This window comes from Prosopis cineraria, unplaced genomic scaffold, assembly GCF_029017545.1.
Source record: "Prosopis cineraria cultivar Desert tree isolate PC_DT_omini unplaced genomic scaffold, ASM2901754v1 PC5, whole genome shotgun sequence".
Lineage (NCBI taxonomy): Eukaryota > Viridiplantae > Streptophyta > Magnoliopsida > Fabales > Fabaceae > Prosopis > Prosopis cineraria.
The window spans coordinates 40,246,120-40,262,580 of NW_026555336.1; the positions used below are offsets into that span (position 1 = coordinate 40,246,120).

At 29.6% G+C, this 16,461-nt stretch overlaps 1 pseudogene; it reads right to left on the reverse strand.

The window, feature by feature from the left end:
• Nucleotides 1–2,066: 2,066 nt before the first annotated feature.
• Nucleotides 2,067–16,448, reverse strand: LOC129310907 (binding partner of ACD11 1-like; annotated as a pseudogene).
• Nucleotides 16,449–16,461: the final 13 nt, after the last annotated feature.

The following is a 16,461-nucleotide window of genomic DNA, read 5'->3' on the forward strand; positions in this document are numbered from 1 at the left end:
AAAAATCTTAGGCATCATAATAAGGCTTTCATTATAAAGTTATGCTAAGGCCTAGTTCCTCACTTAAAAGCTTTATGGGTAAGATGCTTGAAAAAAAGGTACAAGTATAGGGATAAGGCTTTCTCAAAAATCAAGAAGCATAGGCTGGCCTTACAAATTTGGCAATCCATCATAAAGGTGTGGGACTCTTTTATAGAGGGTCTTGTCAAGAAAGTCAACGATGGCTTCACTGTTAGTTTTTGGTAGGACAAATGGACTATGCTTGACAAACTACTCATTGATTATGCCCTCAATCTCAATGCTACAAACACAAATGATTGTGCTAAGGATCATCTACTCTTAAATGGGCAGTGGAATGTGGATTACTGGTTCCATCTTGGATAATTATAAAGTTATAGAAATTGAAACTGCCTATGTCTAGTGCTGAGGCTTGTATTAATTAGGGACCTATGGTGGATTAGCAATTTCTTACTTAAATTTTCTTATACTTTCCTCTCCTACCTTGATGGGGGAGGACTTTTATGGATCAAAATCTAGAAATGATAAATTTTAGAGAAGGTTGAGCATTTCATATGGCAAACATCTCATAGGAGATTAGTTATGGACTCACTTAAAGCCAAGAGAGGCCTCTCAAATACTTTTCTTTTTATGTTTGAGTGTCAAAATAAGGAGACTGCCATATACTTATTGAGAGACTATGAGAAAGAAAAAGAAGTGTGTGGTCTCTATTTTTAAAATCTAATGCTTTTTCTAGTTTCTTTTATGGCAATTTGCAAGAATGGATTTGCTGGAATTCAAGACGCAATCTCATTAAAGGAAAGTTGGCTCATGGGTATAGACAAAGGTTTTTACAATGTTTTGTTGGTTACTATAAAAGTCTCGATGCAAATATGTCTTTAAAGAGAGCATGTCCATTGCTTAAGACATTTTTCATCAAGGCTGTTACATTTTTAATGGAAAAAGCCTTCAATTATGAGCTTCGATATCATGTATTTCAAGAACCCTTATAGTAGGAAGGTTCTTGGACCCCTCCACCTAAGGGTGTGTTACTAGTTAATGTCAATAAATTTATCCAACATATGCAACGTGTAGCTTGTGGAGGTGTGATACGCAATGCTAATGTAGATTGGATCATAGGTTTTCAATAAGATTTAGGCTACTACTTGGTGATGAAAGTTGAGTTATTTGCCATCATAGTAGGTCTGTTGGTGTCAAAACAACTTAGGGTTTTCAAAATACACCTATAGTTTGACTTTTTAGACGTTGTCAACACGCTTAGACGTGATGTGGAATCATCCCTTAAGACCCCTTATATATGAGGTTTGTGGCTTGATTTATGGAAATTAGGATATGGAACTCCACCAAACCAGTTGTGACAACATTATTTGTGCTGATTAGCTACAACTTGAATGATGAGATAAACCTGGTACTTATTACCCCCTTATTTTGTATAGACAAACTTCTTGTAGATAAGCTCCTTACCTGATCTTAATGGGTCAACTCTATTTCTGATGTTATTCATAAAAATTTATTAATAACTTTTTGATACAGAAGCAAATCACTAAACCATAAAAATTATTGATATTATATTTTAAATTATTTTCAAATAAAAAATCTTGATGTATGAGTTATTGACATGATTATTTTATTCATATGAAAAAGTAAATAAAAAAAGTAGAAAATTGTGGCCAATTGATTTGTTAGCATTCCTAGTTGATTAGATTTATAGGAAGAATCATGTCATATTTGTATTACCCCTTTTCATATGAATCTATTTTTTATTCAAAAGATTAACTTATTTGCAAAGAAAGGCCAACAATATTGACAAAATAAATAAAAGTAAATAATATATCAATAAATAATAATTAATCTTTCCATAAATTGTTGATGTATACTTAAGAATCAATAAAGCCCGTCAGGCAATTTTACATCATTATTAGATTTAGCATTGACAAAATCGTTAGCTTAACAAATTTACAACAACTTTAGCTGTAAGTGATTGAAGTAATAATCAATCTAGTAGTATTGTTAAGGATGAATAAGGGATCAATGTGAGTTAGTTTCGATCATATATAGATATTTCTTGAATTAACAAAAAATAGGGGAAGACCCTCAGCTAAAGATTTATTAAAGTACAGCCTCCTAAATTTATCGATGATCCCTGCACTTTCCTTGAGAATTATCTCTTTTTCCATCTCAGCTTGCTCAACCTTTTTCTTGGTCATCATGCTAACATTTCCAACTACATTTGCAATAATAGTATAGGCATTTGACACCCATGAAGCTTTGGTCAACAAGTAAGGATTGATCATGATAGTAGATCTAGTACTACTCACTTTTTGCTCAGCAACAACAAGAGCAGGCTTGGTCATTTTAAGACTAGAAGTTTTTCATTCATCTCTTTTACTATTTCACTGAGAATGGCTGTTCCAATACCTAGTTTATCACTTAAACCCATTTTATTATCAATGGAAGCTACTGTGGCAGAAGTATTTGAAGTCAAGCAATGTTGTTTATGAAAGGATTTTGCCCTATTGATTGCATCCTTTCCTAGAATAAAACCCTTTGCAAGCATGGTACTCACCACGTCTTCAGCCTTCTTAACTACTATAGGAGTTGGCTTTTTCTCCTATAAGAAATATTGTTCGTAAAAAACTTTGTATGAAATCTTTATAGTAATGGAGGCTTAAAATTCGTAAGTTTGGAAAGGGGCGTGAAGGGAAGGAAAAACTTGTATTCTCCAGTGAAGATTATCCATTCTTCAAGATCTAACTAAAGATCCAAAATTTCCTTCATATCTAGCCAATTATAAAACAATTGAATATATTCACCAAACTAATGCTGAAGGGTACAACATCCTCACATAGTCATTTATTGTCATCTAAATATAGCAATCTTTCTACTGATGGCCTATGTATGTAATCTCAAGTTCAAGTTGATTCTATGCCATCATCTTCCAAAAAAAACAAAGAAAAAAAGTGCTGAAAACCTTTGTCTTGTTGACATTATGACTTAGACATTGAACACTGCATGTCTTGGTTCATTAAAACTATTCAGTTGCTCTATCAACAAAATATAAATATTGTAAATTGTTGCTTATCTTCTTTTAAGCAACCTATAATTCAACAATAGTGAAGAAGTAATATATTTCAAATATAAGATTCTGGAGTTAAGAAACAACCATCAATTATGTAATATATATATATATATATACGTAAGCAAGGCAAAGTTACTTCAACAATCAATATTATAAAAATTAAATTTTTAGCAAAGGAGACAAGCAAGTTTACACATATAATAATGCATGTTGATCCTTAGTTACATGTAAGATGCATAAAAAGATTTGGACAATGATCTAGTACTTACTGAGCTTGAAGGAAGAGCTTCAGGAGGCAGTAAGTAGTTCTCAGCTGGTGTGATAGTGACCCAATGATCACCTATGTTAGCTTCCTGTATAATAAAAAAAGTGTACATGATTTATAGAAAGCATTGACTAAAGGAAAATTATATACATTGGTACAAACACATTTAGTTTTTTAACACATGCACAAAAATATACTGTCAACAGCACTGCAGTGTTTGCTCCTTGTGATTCCTTAAAGGTAACATATGAAACCTGAGTACTCTCACTTTGCCTATGGAATTACCATCAAAGATATTGAGGATGGCCTTTTTCTTATAACAATAACATAAAAATGCAATTGTTCTAACCTTAACATCTCAATATATTGAATGTCACCCAGAAATGAAAAGAAATCTCCTATATCCTTCACAGAAGTTGCTAGTGATATGTTGCCAACTTTGACTATTCTTACCTGTCAGAAATAAAAAAGGAATCAAGTTAGGTCTTCGCCAAGGAATGACTAAAATTAGAGAAACACTTGACCAATTTGGTATTAATCTAAAAACCAACAAAAGGCACACAAAATTAGTGAGGATGAACTTTGAACATTAATTAAAAAATAACCAATATTATAATCAAAACAAGCAAACATAATATATCAATCAGAATGAATATAAAAATAGACCTATTTAAGCTAGTTTGAGACCACTAAGCAAAGACGCCATTTAGATCTTATGCGACATTCATATTATTATTAGCTTTCAAATGCTACTTCTACTAATAGTGCATGTTTTATGATGTCATACAAATTTATATTGTTATGCATAAGAGTTTATATAAAAAAAGTCATATTGATCATTGATCATGTATTCTATCATCATGATGTGAACAAATTTCTTTCTCACATCTGAAACATGAATTGTCTAATTTGATGCTTGTTGATTAGTACACTTCACGCAGGCCTGCACATAAAATGCTAAATTAGATATTTTAAATTACCACATAAGTTTGTTGATTAATAAATCATCATGTTTCTTGTTTAACACAAATCAACATATCAATAAATCAGTTTGAGGTAAGATTATTACATATAGCAATCCCACTATATTGATTTAAGGCAATTTCTACCAGGTTCACCCTTTATAATGTATAAATATCATTTAGGGGCCAATTAATTAAGCAAATCAGCTTGTAAAGACTTTGCTTTATTTATTTTCAACTATAAAAATCAGATGTATTCACAATGAAACATGTTAGTGACTAAAACGAGCCACTTTTATAGCAAACTTCATGCATGTGATTTACCCCGCACACTAATAACCAAACAAGAAATATAATCTTTAAGCTTAAAGTGAAAATGTTAGGATTAAGCACTTACATTGGATCAAAAGATATTAATCATAATGCATCTTTATGTCCTTATAGTGATAGCGAAAAGCCATACATCTATGTGAGCTATAAGCAGGCATGAGAGGCTTCACAATGTATGCTGGCTATACTGATAAGTTAGTGATTGCTGGCCCCTCAATGCCTAGCATTCACTCCCCAAAACACATACACAAAAGAGACACCCAGAAAACCCAAACCTGGGACCTAACTCTAAAACCATCTAAAGTTATCATCTATTAATTACAATGCAACTTTATATCTTTGTAATGATTGTGTAAAGCCCCACATTTATACATTTTGTAAGTAGGCATGAAGGCATTTGCACTACATGCTTGGCATATTGACAAGCTAGGTTGTCCACAAGGTGATTAATGACATCCTTTAAAGCCAACATCAAATCTAAACAAAGGAGATATATTTTGTTTTATTCTTCTATAATTGAAAAATTGTTAAAAAAGGAAAAAAAAATATTCTGTCATTAATCTATTTGAAGATCTTGCTTAAGCATTATGTTTTTTCTTAATGTATTTTGTCAATAACTTCAAACAAAACTTCCCCTATTACAACATGGGATACTGGTGCAAATCAATTGAATTTTGAGCTGCAAAGTCATATTCATAATATCCATAGTATTTTTCAATAAAGTATATAATGCTTCAATAAGAGCACTTCAACATCTAAATACTTTTATGGTTATATATCACTGTCTATTATTAATGAGGAAGGAAAATTATGAAAGAATTGTGATGGAAATTCTCATTCAGTGATAAATTATCTAGAATAGAAAGTAGAATTCCAAAGTCCAAGTAGGACCTTAACATGAGCTATAGACAGCCAAGAAAAACATAATTAGAAATATCATATGGAATCATAGAACAAACACAAACTTCATAGGATAATGGATGCTTGTACTTGAGAATTTACAAGATGATAGGAACTATCACCAAAACAATAAGAAGAATGTATGACAAGCTCTGCAGATCTAAGCAAAAGAACATGAAAATGCAAAAAGTTACCATCATTTTGAGATCATACAATGTTAGCAAAACTAAGGGTGACAATGGCAGGCAGGAAGCATAGATAGAAAATGGAAACATTGATGAGGAGTATGGATATAGTAGTTTTAAAGTGTAATGAAATGATGAGCGTAGTTTAGTAATTTGAGAGCAGCAAAATAGGAATGTAGTTTTTTTTTGCCATGAGAATTCATGTCGCGTTACACTATTGGTCCTTGGCTCTTACTTATGCTTTCTGGTAGGGTTTTCAAATTACACTAAATTATATCAATATAAATAGATTAAATTGATTATAAATAAAATTTGGTTGGTGTTTTTTTTTGGAAAATTGATTGGTTTGATTGGGTTCGGTTTAGGTTTTTGTCTTTTAAAGCTTGAATCAAACCGACTCAAGCCTTATCCTATTTATTTTATATTTTTTATTGACTTGTTTAATTTTTTTGGGAAAATCATAATCAAGGATCTCTGAAGACAATTAATTATGTTGCAATATCAAATGATTTTGATTTTATTTTATAGGACCAAAGTACCTACGTTTGTTGTGAAAAGACAAAATACCATTCATGTGTATATTATATACTCTTTTAACAACAACTTTTTATTCAACAAGAAACAAGTATCATCCACATTTTAATAACAATCAATTTTTTAATTAACAACTCTAAAAAATTAACTTGATGATGGAGAGGAACAAGTGTTGTGATTTAGTAAATAAGTCTCCATTTGATAAAAAAAAATTTCATTTCCATTATAACAACAACCTATTCCCTTATTAACATCTCCAAAAAATTAACTTGGTGGTGGAAAAGAACAAGTGTTGTGATTCTGTGAACAAATTCTTATTTGAAAAAAAAAATCATATTTTTATTCTGACAACAATATTCCTTTATTAACAAGCACAAAATATTAATTTGGTACAGAAATTGTTATAATTTAGTAAACAAATCTCCATTTTAAAAAATAAGTTTCATTCTTATTTTAACAATAATTAATTCCCCTATCATAACCAAAATACATCAGGGATAATTTTATCCTTTCACAATAAAATTTAATTATATTTAGGTCCTTTGCTCCTGCAGAGTAATATCAGAATCATTTAATCCTTGCAGCATAATTAATTGTCTCCAGGGGTCCTTGATTGTAATTTTTTCTTTTTCCAAGGATTAGTTATTTATAAATCATTAGTTAAAAATATGTTACAATTAGCAAAATGTAATCTATAATTTTTTATGATAATTTCTTAATTTTATGATAAAGTGTTTTAAGAGATTTTTTTTTGAAAATACTAATAATAGTAAATATTCACACACACACAATATATATATATATATATTGATTATTAGAAATATTTTAACAAAAAAAACCCATGCTTGATCCAAACCTAAACCAAACCAAACCAAATTGATTAGGAAAAAAAATTGAATAAGCCCCAAACTTTGATAATCAATTAGTTTGGTTCAATTTAACTTTTTTCCTTTTAAAACTAAACCAAATTGAACTTATGAACACCATTACTTCCTAGTTCCTATCAAGGGGAGACTTAACACATTCTTGAAAATAAGCTAAAATGCATAAAGCATATTAAATTTTAAAATAGTTTCATATAACCCCTCTCACCTTTAAATATTTAAAATTAATTTTCTTAACTTTTAATTTTGTTTTCAAAGCCTCCTACTATTAAGCCTACTATGTTATTAATATAATTTGTCATGTTAGATTAATGAAATATACATGGCACATGATATGAAAAAATATTTTTATTAATTTTTTAACATAATTTAAGAAGGGAAAAAATTATAATTTTTACTTTTAACATACACAACAATGCTCTATTTTTTTGTTAGTTAAGTGACCTTGTTCTCATTATTAACTATTAACATAATTTAAAAAAATATAATTTTATTATTCTTTATCAATTAAAACAACATTTTAGACTAAACAAATGAAAAAAAATCTAAAAACTATTACTGATAAAGAATTATATAGATATAAATTTATTCTTTAGGGTAAAAGGGTAAATATACCCACAAAGTGGTCAACTAGGGACATTCAGTATCCTAAAGTGAAAAAAAAAGTAAAAATACCCATAATATTATATGAGTGGGTACAAAAGTGATCAAACCTTAATTTTGACCTAACACCGTTAACTTGACCATTAAACATTAATTGTGCATGTCACATGTCAGCCTTTACTGATGTAGACTAATAAAGGGATAAAAATATCCACGAAATCGTTAGCTAAGAGCAAAAATACTCATAATGTTATCAAAGTTGGTGTAAAAATAATTAATCAATCAAATCCCTTAAATGTTGACCTTTTAAGCAAAAGTTAACTATTTTTCACTAATGTAGATAAAAAATATTTCCAAATGAATTTTCATAGATGTTGATCGATCATCATGTGAGTACTCATAATTAGTGACCAATCCATCAAAATTCATGCCACATGATTTCTTTCCATCACTATATATTTCGCTTCCTTCCTCCCTCTCCCACTCATTTTTCTTGTCTGTAAAACCTGATATTCAACATAGTAAGATAGGTTATGCATAATCAAAGATCAAGATTGAGCATGCCTCTTACACTGTCTACCTTGAGAATATTGTCACAACCTTAAACAAATTTATTCATGATATGTTAAAAATTTTTAAATGGTTTTCAGCACTACTACAAAAAAAACCAAGCAATTTAATTTGATATTCAGTCAAAATAACATTTTCTCACATAATATTCATACAATAATCGATTAACCTTCAAAGAACTTCATTTGAAAATATTTTTTATCCATGTTAGCAAAAAAAAAGGTCAACTTCTACTTATGTATTAGCTAAACAGTCAATATTTAAAGGATTTGATGGATTGATCACTTTTACACCAACTCTGATGATGTTATAGGTATTTTTGCTCCTGGTTGATGACTTCATATTTATTTTTGCCTCTTTCTTAGTCCACATTAATAAAGACTAACATGTGACATGCACAGTTAGTACTTAACAGTTAAAGTTAATGATGTTATGTTAAAGTTAATGTTATGTTAAATTAGATAAAACTCGGTTAAACTCGCGAGTTGACTCTCAGAGTTTACCATTTTTACATTTCTAACTTGTAAAATTGTTTCAATTCACTCATAAACTCGTTGAGCAAGATAAATATATATTATGTAAAACTTAATTCTTGGAAATAGTGGGATTTGGTTCAATGAAAAAGAAAACTAAAAAACCAAAAATTAATGTTAATAAAAAAGAAAATAAAAAAAACCAAAAATAAGTTGTTATATTTTGAATTTTCTACATTGAGGATAATAATCTATAAATACAAATAGATTTAATTTCAATGATTTATATTTAAACTATATTTAAATTAAATTATGGTCATATTTTATATTTTAATTTTTTAATCATGTATTTTTAAAGAATATTTCTTGTAACTTCCTCGAGGCTAAACCGTAAAGTCTCCCTTACTAAATTGCAATTAACTCCAAATCATGGCAACCTAAGGTTTAACCCTCAAGGATTAGCAAATTATAAAATTTTATAAAGGAAATTTCTTAAATTCTTTCAAAGGAATTGTATCAACAATTCAAATCTCAACATGATTTAATAAGTCCAAATCAAAATTTTAAAAGTAAAGCGGAAGCTTGAAAATCAATTGGCACCTAAAATAATGAGTTTTAAAATTCAAAAATAGATTTTGTGCAGAAAGTGTCACGTGCGTCGTGCCTTACAGCATGTGCACCGTAGCGTGTCTTCTTTGTGCGGCGCAATGTAGAAAATTTGATAGCATTTATGCTATCATTTAACAGCACAGGGTGCAAACTTGCAACACATTCCAAAAATTAGTCCGACGTCTGATTGAAGTGGTTTCGGTGTCTACACAGAGATTTCTCCTAACTTTAGCTAATTGCATCGGTTTCATACTCAAAGTCATTTTCTATAAAAAGTTAGACACTAAAATTCATTTTGACAACTTTTTCACAAAATCTCATAAATGAGGTGTCCCAACTCAACTACATGTGCCAATAACTTACACCAACTATTCGACTATACTCAATAGACTCTTGCAGACTCGTGCAATGCACCGCACACAATAAAAAATGCTTGTCTTATAAAATCACCACTCAATCCTGATTTTCATAGAACATAATGGGGGAGGAAATGTTGCACAAAATCAACAATTTCATTCTAAATTTCTTAAAATACATATGTTTCTACTTGCACAAGTATTTTAGCCCTATCCACAGGTTCACAACCAAAATTCACTAACCTAGTGCACAAAATACACTAGTTATACACAAAATCATATAAGTAGTGCATAAATCATGTCAAATAATCTTAGTTGGCAATTACATTAATAAATACATATAAAAGCAACAAAAAAGAGACATATAGAGGATTACTCTACAAATCTTAAGCCTCCGTATATTTTCCCCGACTCGAATCTTATGAATTAGGTCATGAAAATATTGAGAATTAAAGGGTGAATACAACCACTTAGTAATCAAGTTTTACTTAACCCATATAGTTGCATATCAATTATAAATAGATGTAATTAGGTAAATAAGCACGAATAACACATAACACTCAGCCATGGTTCACAAAACTATTAACCATGTGATCGGGCTTGCCACAAAATACTTTATTAGGTTATTTAGCAAAAACATAACATAGGGTCATACAAATAACTTCCATGCACCCTCAACACATGTCAAACCATAAAACTAACAACCATGTGGCTGGACTTATATGAATGATCATATGCCAACTTTATATCCTCCTGTTACCTCCTACACAAACCCGGTAGCTATCACGTGACTACGTCCTTTATGGACTAACTCAGCCTTTCACTTATGAGGAACTACCTGGTCAGGGTGAACTCACTTACTTATATAATTTGGTTTCCCCCAATACTAACAATCATGGAGTGTCGGACCCTTAATCTAGCCTTCTCATAAGCCGGTGAATACTAATTAGGTTTTAGTCTCTTATAAAACAAGTAGGATAGTCCTGAATCAACTATGGGATAAGGGCTACCCCCTGATTCTAATGGTCGGTGCTAAGGCTAGTTTTTGATTCCAACGATCACTGCCAATACCATGTGAATTTCAACTAATATACTCCTCTCCCTAAACAAACTCCCGCCAATGATTATACTATTTATATTTCTTACATAATATGCATTTTAACAATCAATTCATAATACATGAACTCATATAATACTCCACAATTCAACACATAATATATCACAATTCTCCACCCATAGTAATAAATCATAATTAATTTCATAAAACACTAAGGGTGGCAAGATCAAGGTTTTTTTTCCAAAAACCATTTCACAAATCAAACACTTTGCCAATATGCATCATTAATTTAACTCATAATTTACATTTCACAAACACAATTAATATTCAATTATAAAGATTAAGTTTTCCCCAATTATCTCAAACCTTTGAGAGATTAAAGACTTACCCCTCACTATACCAACTTCTCAAAGCTTCAACAAGCTCAAATGGTGTCAAAAATAAACCTCTCTACATCCATGCCACAAGAATATCATCATTGTCTAACTCTTGAAGCTTTATCAACATATAATTCCACACACTTTATTTTTATCAACCCATAATCACTAACCATTCATACTTAATAGACTCATTAAATTTTATTAATACACATTATCACTAATAATACCTCAAACTATCATTAATGTACATAAACCTCTCCCAACTATCACATTTATATAAATTTTTGGACATTAAATGCTTTCATGGACCAACCATTTTCAAAATCATTAATGTGGTGTTCCAATACATTAAACAACTCCTAATATATTTATTTTAACTAATGAAATCTGATCCATACTCCTATAGACCGAAAATCCATCTCTCAAGTCAAACCCTACCATAAATCATCATAAATGAGGGAGAAAAAGGAAGATTGAGGCTTAGATTACTTACCTTGGGTGTTTGGAAGCTTCAAAACATCAACAATGGAAGCCAATGAGCATACCCCAGCAGAGCTCTAATGTTCTCTTCATTTTCTTCCTCTTCTCTCTTATGTTTTCTCGCATAGATGTGATCTAATTTATCAAAAATTTTCCCCGTGTACCGCGACATACACTACCTTCCACCGCAACACATGGCACATAAGAGCCTATTACATTTAAATTTGTCTTTATGCGTCGCGGCAGAATAATCACGTGCTGCGGCGTGTGGCATAGAGAACAATTCTTCACTTTTTCTTCCTCTTTCCTTGCCTGAGTGGCCTGCCATCGATTCGGATCCATTTCTAGGGCTGAAATCATAATAATTATGCCAAGTTAAGCTTCTCTGACCACACACCTCATTAATTCACTAATGACCCTTATTAGGTTAATAAATCATGGTAAAATTTTCCTGAATGTTATATTTATTAATAGAGATAAACTCTTATGAGTTTATGATCCAAGTTTAAGTTTTGAGTTTACATCCCTCTCATGAGTTTACTTAAACTCGCGAGTTTAACAACCTTATTTATAACACATTCATTTATATAGTTGAATCCAAAAAAGAAATTTTATAAAATATCTTCTACATGCTATTATTAATCAGAGTGGAGGAGATTTTATAGTTTTTTAAAGTAATTTTAAATTTTAGCCTTGTATTGGTTAATGTTTCTTTTTTCATATAAGTTATATTGGTTACTTTTATAAATGATAATTATTTAATTGAATTCGTGGTAGTTACAAGTTAAAGGTAAAATGAAAGGAAAAAAATTTGTCAAAATTTCATTTCATTACATTCTTTCTAAAAAAATTTTTTTAATAAACCCAATACATTTTAAAATGTCTTGGAGAAAGTATTAATCTAAAGAACCATTCTCGACTTACAACCTAAACTACTTCAAACCTAACATAGCTTAACTATTAGAAAAGTCAAGGTTCAGTCATTTGATTAGATATATTTAAATAAATAGGCCAAATCTAATTTCATAAGACATAACTTACAAGTCTGATATATGACCTATTTACATATAGGTTAAACTTATTTTCACAATACATATCTTGCAAGCCTAATGTGCTTACGCACATACATTATTATTATGTAATATATGTTACATGTGCATGCTTGTATATATAATGTGTAACATATAATATTTAATTAAAAATTGAAAAAATAATAAACTCCACTCTTTTATGTGGCCTCTTTCTTCTTGAATCCAAACTTGAAAGCATTAGATATGTCCTTTCATGGCCATGTTCCTTTTTATTGAATTTTGTATGATGAATTGATGATATATTAATCTCATCATTTGATTTTTTTAATTGATGTGTTATTATTTATTTGTAGTTTGTCGATTATGTTTCCAATTATATTAGAATTGTGTGTTAATTTTAATGTTGTTATTGTATTCCCATATTAATCTATTGTAGTTGTTAAATCCTCTTACTATATGCTACAGTTGATCGAGTAATGTACATATAAATTTTAACAGTGTTAAAGCCTATTTGAGGCCTTTAAAATTTAGGACATATTATGTAAGCTTATTTAAAAAACTTACTCTCAAGCATCCTTTTAAATATACTTATAAGGTAGGTTAAGTCTTAAGTGGGTTTACGTTTTTTGTTAAAAAGTTTTTTATATAAGTTTTAGGCTAGGCAATTAATGTGTCAAGTTGAGGTTGATTTGGTCATGGCTCAACTTCTTCCAACCTATTTTCATCCCAATAAAAATTAAATAGGCGCTTTTTGCCATTTCACTGACTTGTTTATCATCAATTCTCTAGCAATTTCAAGCATTCTTGAAAGATATTAGTATTTAGCAATTGGCAAGAAATATCCTTAACATGGACAAATATCATATGAATAAAAATATATAAAATAAATTTGTACACTCAAATGGATGAAGGTTAAAAAACTACTCCAACTTCATAGTTTCAAAGTTTCAAATATATATATAATACAAATAAATTTCATGATAATTATTTGGCCTATAAATAATATTTTAATATATTTCACCTATAATTAATGAGGCAAATTGACCACAGTACTAAAAAAAAATACCAATATGCTATACCTTTAAAATTATTTTCCCAAATACTACAAATTTAAAATTTGGTTCAAATGAAATTGAGTTTCAATTTTTTTAACAAAAAAGTACAAAATTTGGTTTCTATCAAGCTAAGTTTTGTACTTATATTTAAAAAAAATTGATGTGACATGCATGGCAGGTTATGCTTGCCATGACCTTACATCAACATATGACTGTATTTCATAATTTTCCTTCCCTTCTTTTCCTGTTACTAAGGTTAGTACTTTGAGTTAAACTCAATGAGCCAACTTGAACCCCGTCCAAAAAGATTTAAGACTGGGCTTAAAAAAATAGTTTTTTAATGTTTAGGCTAGTTTGAATAAGGTCGGAAAAATTCAGTCTAAGCTCGATAGAGTTTGGGCTTTGTCCTAATACCCAAATAAAAAAATTTTATTTTTTAAAATACATAAAATATAATTGATTATTTAATTTTAGGTCATTTTTTTACTAAAATACCATATATTTGAGTCCTATACATCATTTGAGTATCAAAAAATATTTTTATAAAATAAAATAATTAATTTTAAAGTAAAAAATAATTAAAAATAAAATTCAAGTATTTGGGTCGCTCAAAGCCTAAATAAAATCAGGTCGGGCTTGGTTATTTGAACTTTTCAGAGAATTGATCTTGTTTATGTTTGGGTTTATTCAGGTTGGGCTTATTCAGCCCAAGCCTGAATAGGCTTGCATGAATTTCCAACTCTACTTGTCATCCCTCCCCTCTCTTCTTGCATGGATGTGTAATGCATTTGGATTTTTTTTTTACCAACATGTATCTATATGTTTATATAAAACAACTATGATATTAATTTTATAATTATAATTATACAAATTATCCATTTCAAAAACTATACTCCCAAGGCTTATTGTTATAAGATATTTTTAATCAAATTATATTCTTGATAAGTTAATTAATTATCTTAAAATTAATGAGATTTGTAAATTCTTTTCTTGATTTTAATGAGAATGTTAGGAGTGCTTTATAAATAGAAATAAAATAATGCTCTTAATTATAGGTGTAATTAATAATGTTCTTTAGTTGATATATCCTGTTAAACAAATGCAAATATAAAAAGATTGTATAATTTTAAGGCAATTAATTAACTCATTAAGAATATAATTTGACTAAGAATATCTTATAATAATAATTAATAAGCCTTAGGAGTATGGTTTTTGAAATGGATAATTTGCATTATTATAACTATAAAATTAATATCATAGTTGTTTTATATATAAACATCTAGATACATGTTGGCAACAACAAAAAAACAAAAACCCATATGCTCGCACATCCATGCAAGAATAGAGGGGAGGGGTGACAGGAAGAGTTGAAAATTCAAGTAGGCAAGCTTGAATAGGCCTAAACCTAAACAAACTCAACTCTCTAAAAAGTTCAAATAGTCAAGTTCGACCTAAATTTGTTCGGGCTTTGGGCAACCTGAATATCCAAATTTTATTTTTAAAATTATTTTTAATTAATTTTTTACTTTAAAATTAATTATTTTATTTTAAAAATATATATAATATATATTTTTGATATTTAAACAATGTATATGACTCAAACATATGATATTTTAGTATAAAATGACCTAAAACTTAAAGAATTAATTAATATTTAATTATATTTTAAAAATAATTTTTTTTATTCTAGTATTTAGGTCAAGCCGGAACCTAATCAAGCTTAGCTTAAATTTTTTGGGCCTATTTAGACTAGTCCAAACATAAAAAACTATCTTTTTTTATAAAATTTATTTTTAAATTTTTTCGAGCGAATTTAGGTTGACCTGTCGAGCTTGACTTGAATTACCAACTTTAATAACTGGGAAAGAAGGGAAGGAAAATTATTGAGTGCAATCATATATTGAAGTGAGGTCACCATAGATATAAATATAACCTGCCACACATGTCACATCAATTTTTAAAAAAATATAATTACAAAATTTGGCTCAATAGAAACTGAGGTTTATACTTTTCTCAAAAAAAAAAAAGAAATTCAGTTTCATTTGAATCAAATTTTAAATTTATAGTATTTGAAAAAATATTTTAAAAGTATAGCATATTAGTAACAACTATGATACATTTTTTTTCTATAAAATATTTTTTCATTGTAACCTACCTTTAAATATTTTTTTCTTTGTAATACTGTGGTCAAATTGCCAAATAATGATTTCTTTGTAGTATATATATCTGATAATTTTACGACAGCAACAAGTCAAAAATATATAGTAGATGCTAAAAGCACGTAGCAATAAATAATACTTACGATTCGTGAACTGAGTAGTGTCTGTAAATCACAGTGAATAATTTCCAAAAAAGAAAACGGTGGCAAAGCCAAAAAAAAAAAAAAAAAGAGGAAGAGGAAGGGCGAGCCCGAAATTCTCGGTCAAATTGGCGGGAACTGAGTCGGGCCACGGGCACGTTCGTGATAACGCCGCGCTTCCGGTTCTCATTTTCCTGCTGCGGGTCCCACCATATATTCAGTACATAATTGGCCCCAACGATTCAGAAACAGAGACACCGTACGATGGAGGTCCAATCCAACGGCTCTGACCCCTTCTCTCTTCCCGCCGATAGTAGGCCACCTCCGCTGACAAAACGCATACAGCAACACTGTTCTGTAAAAGGGATTTGTTTCCATTTTCAATTCTTTT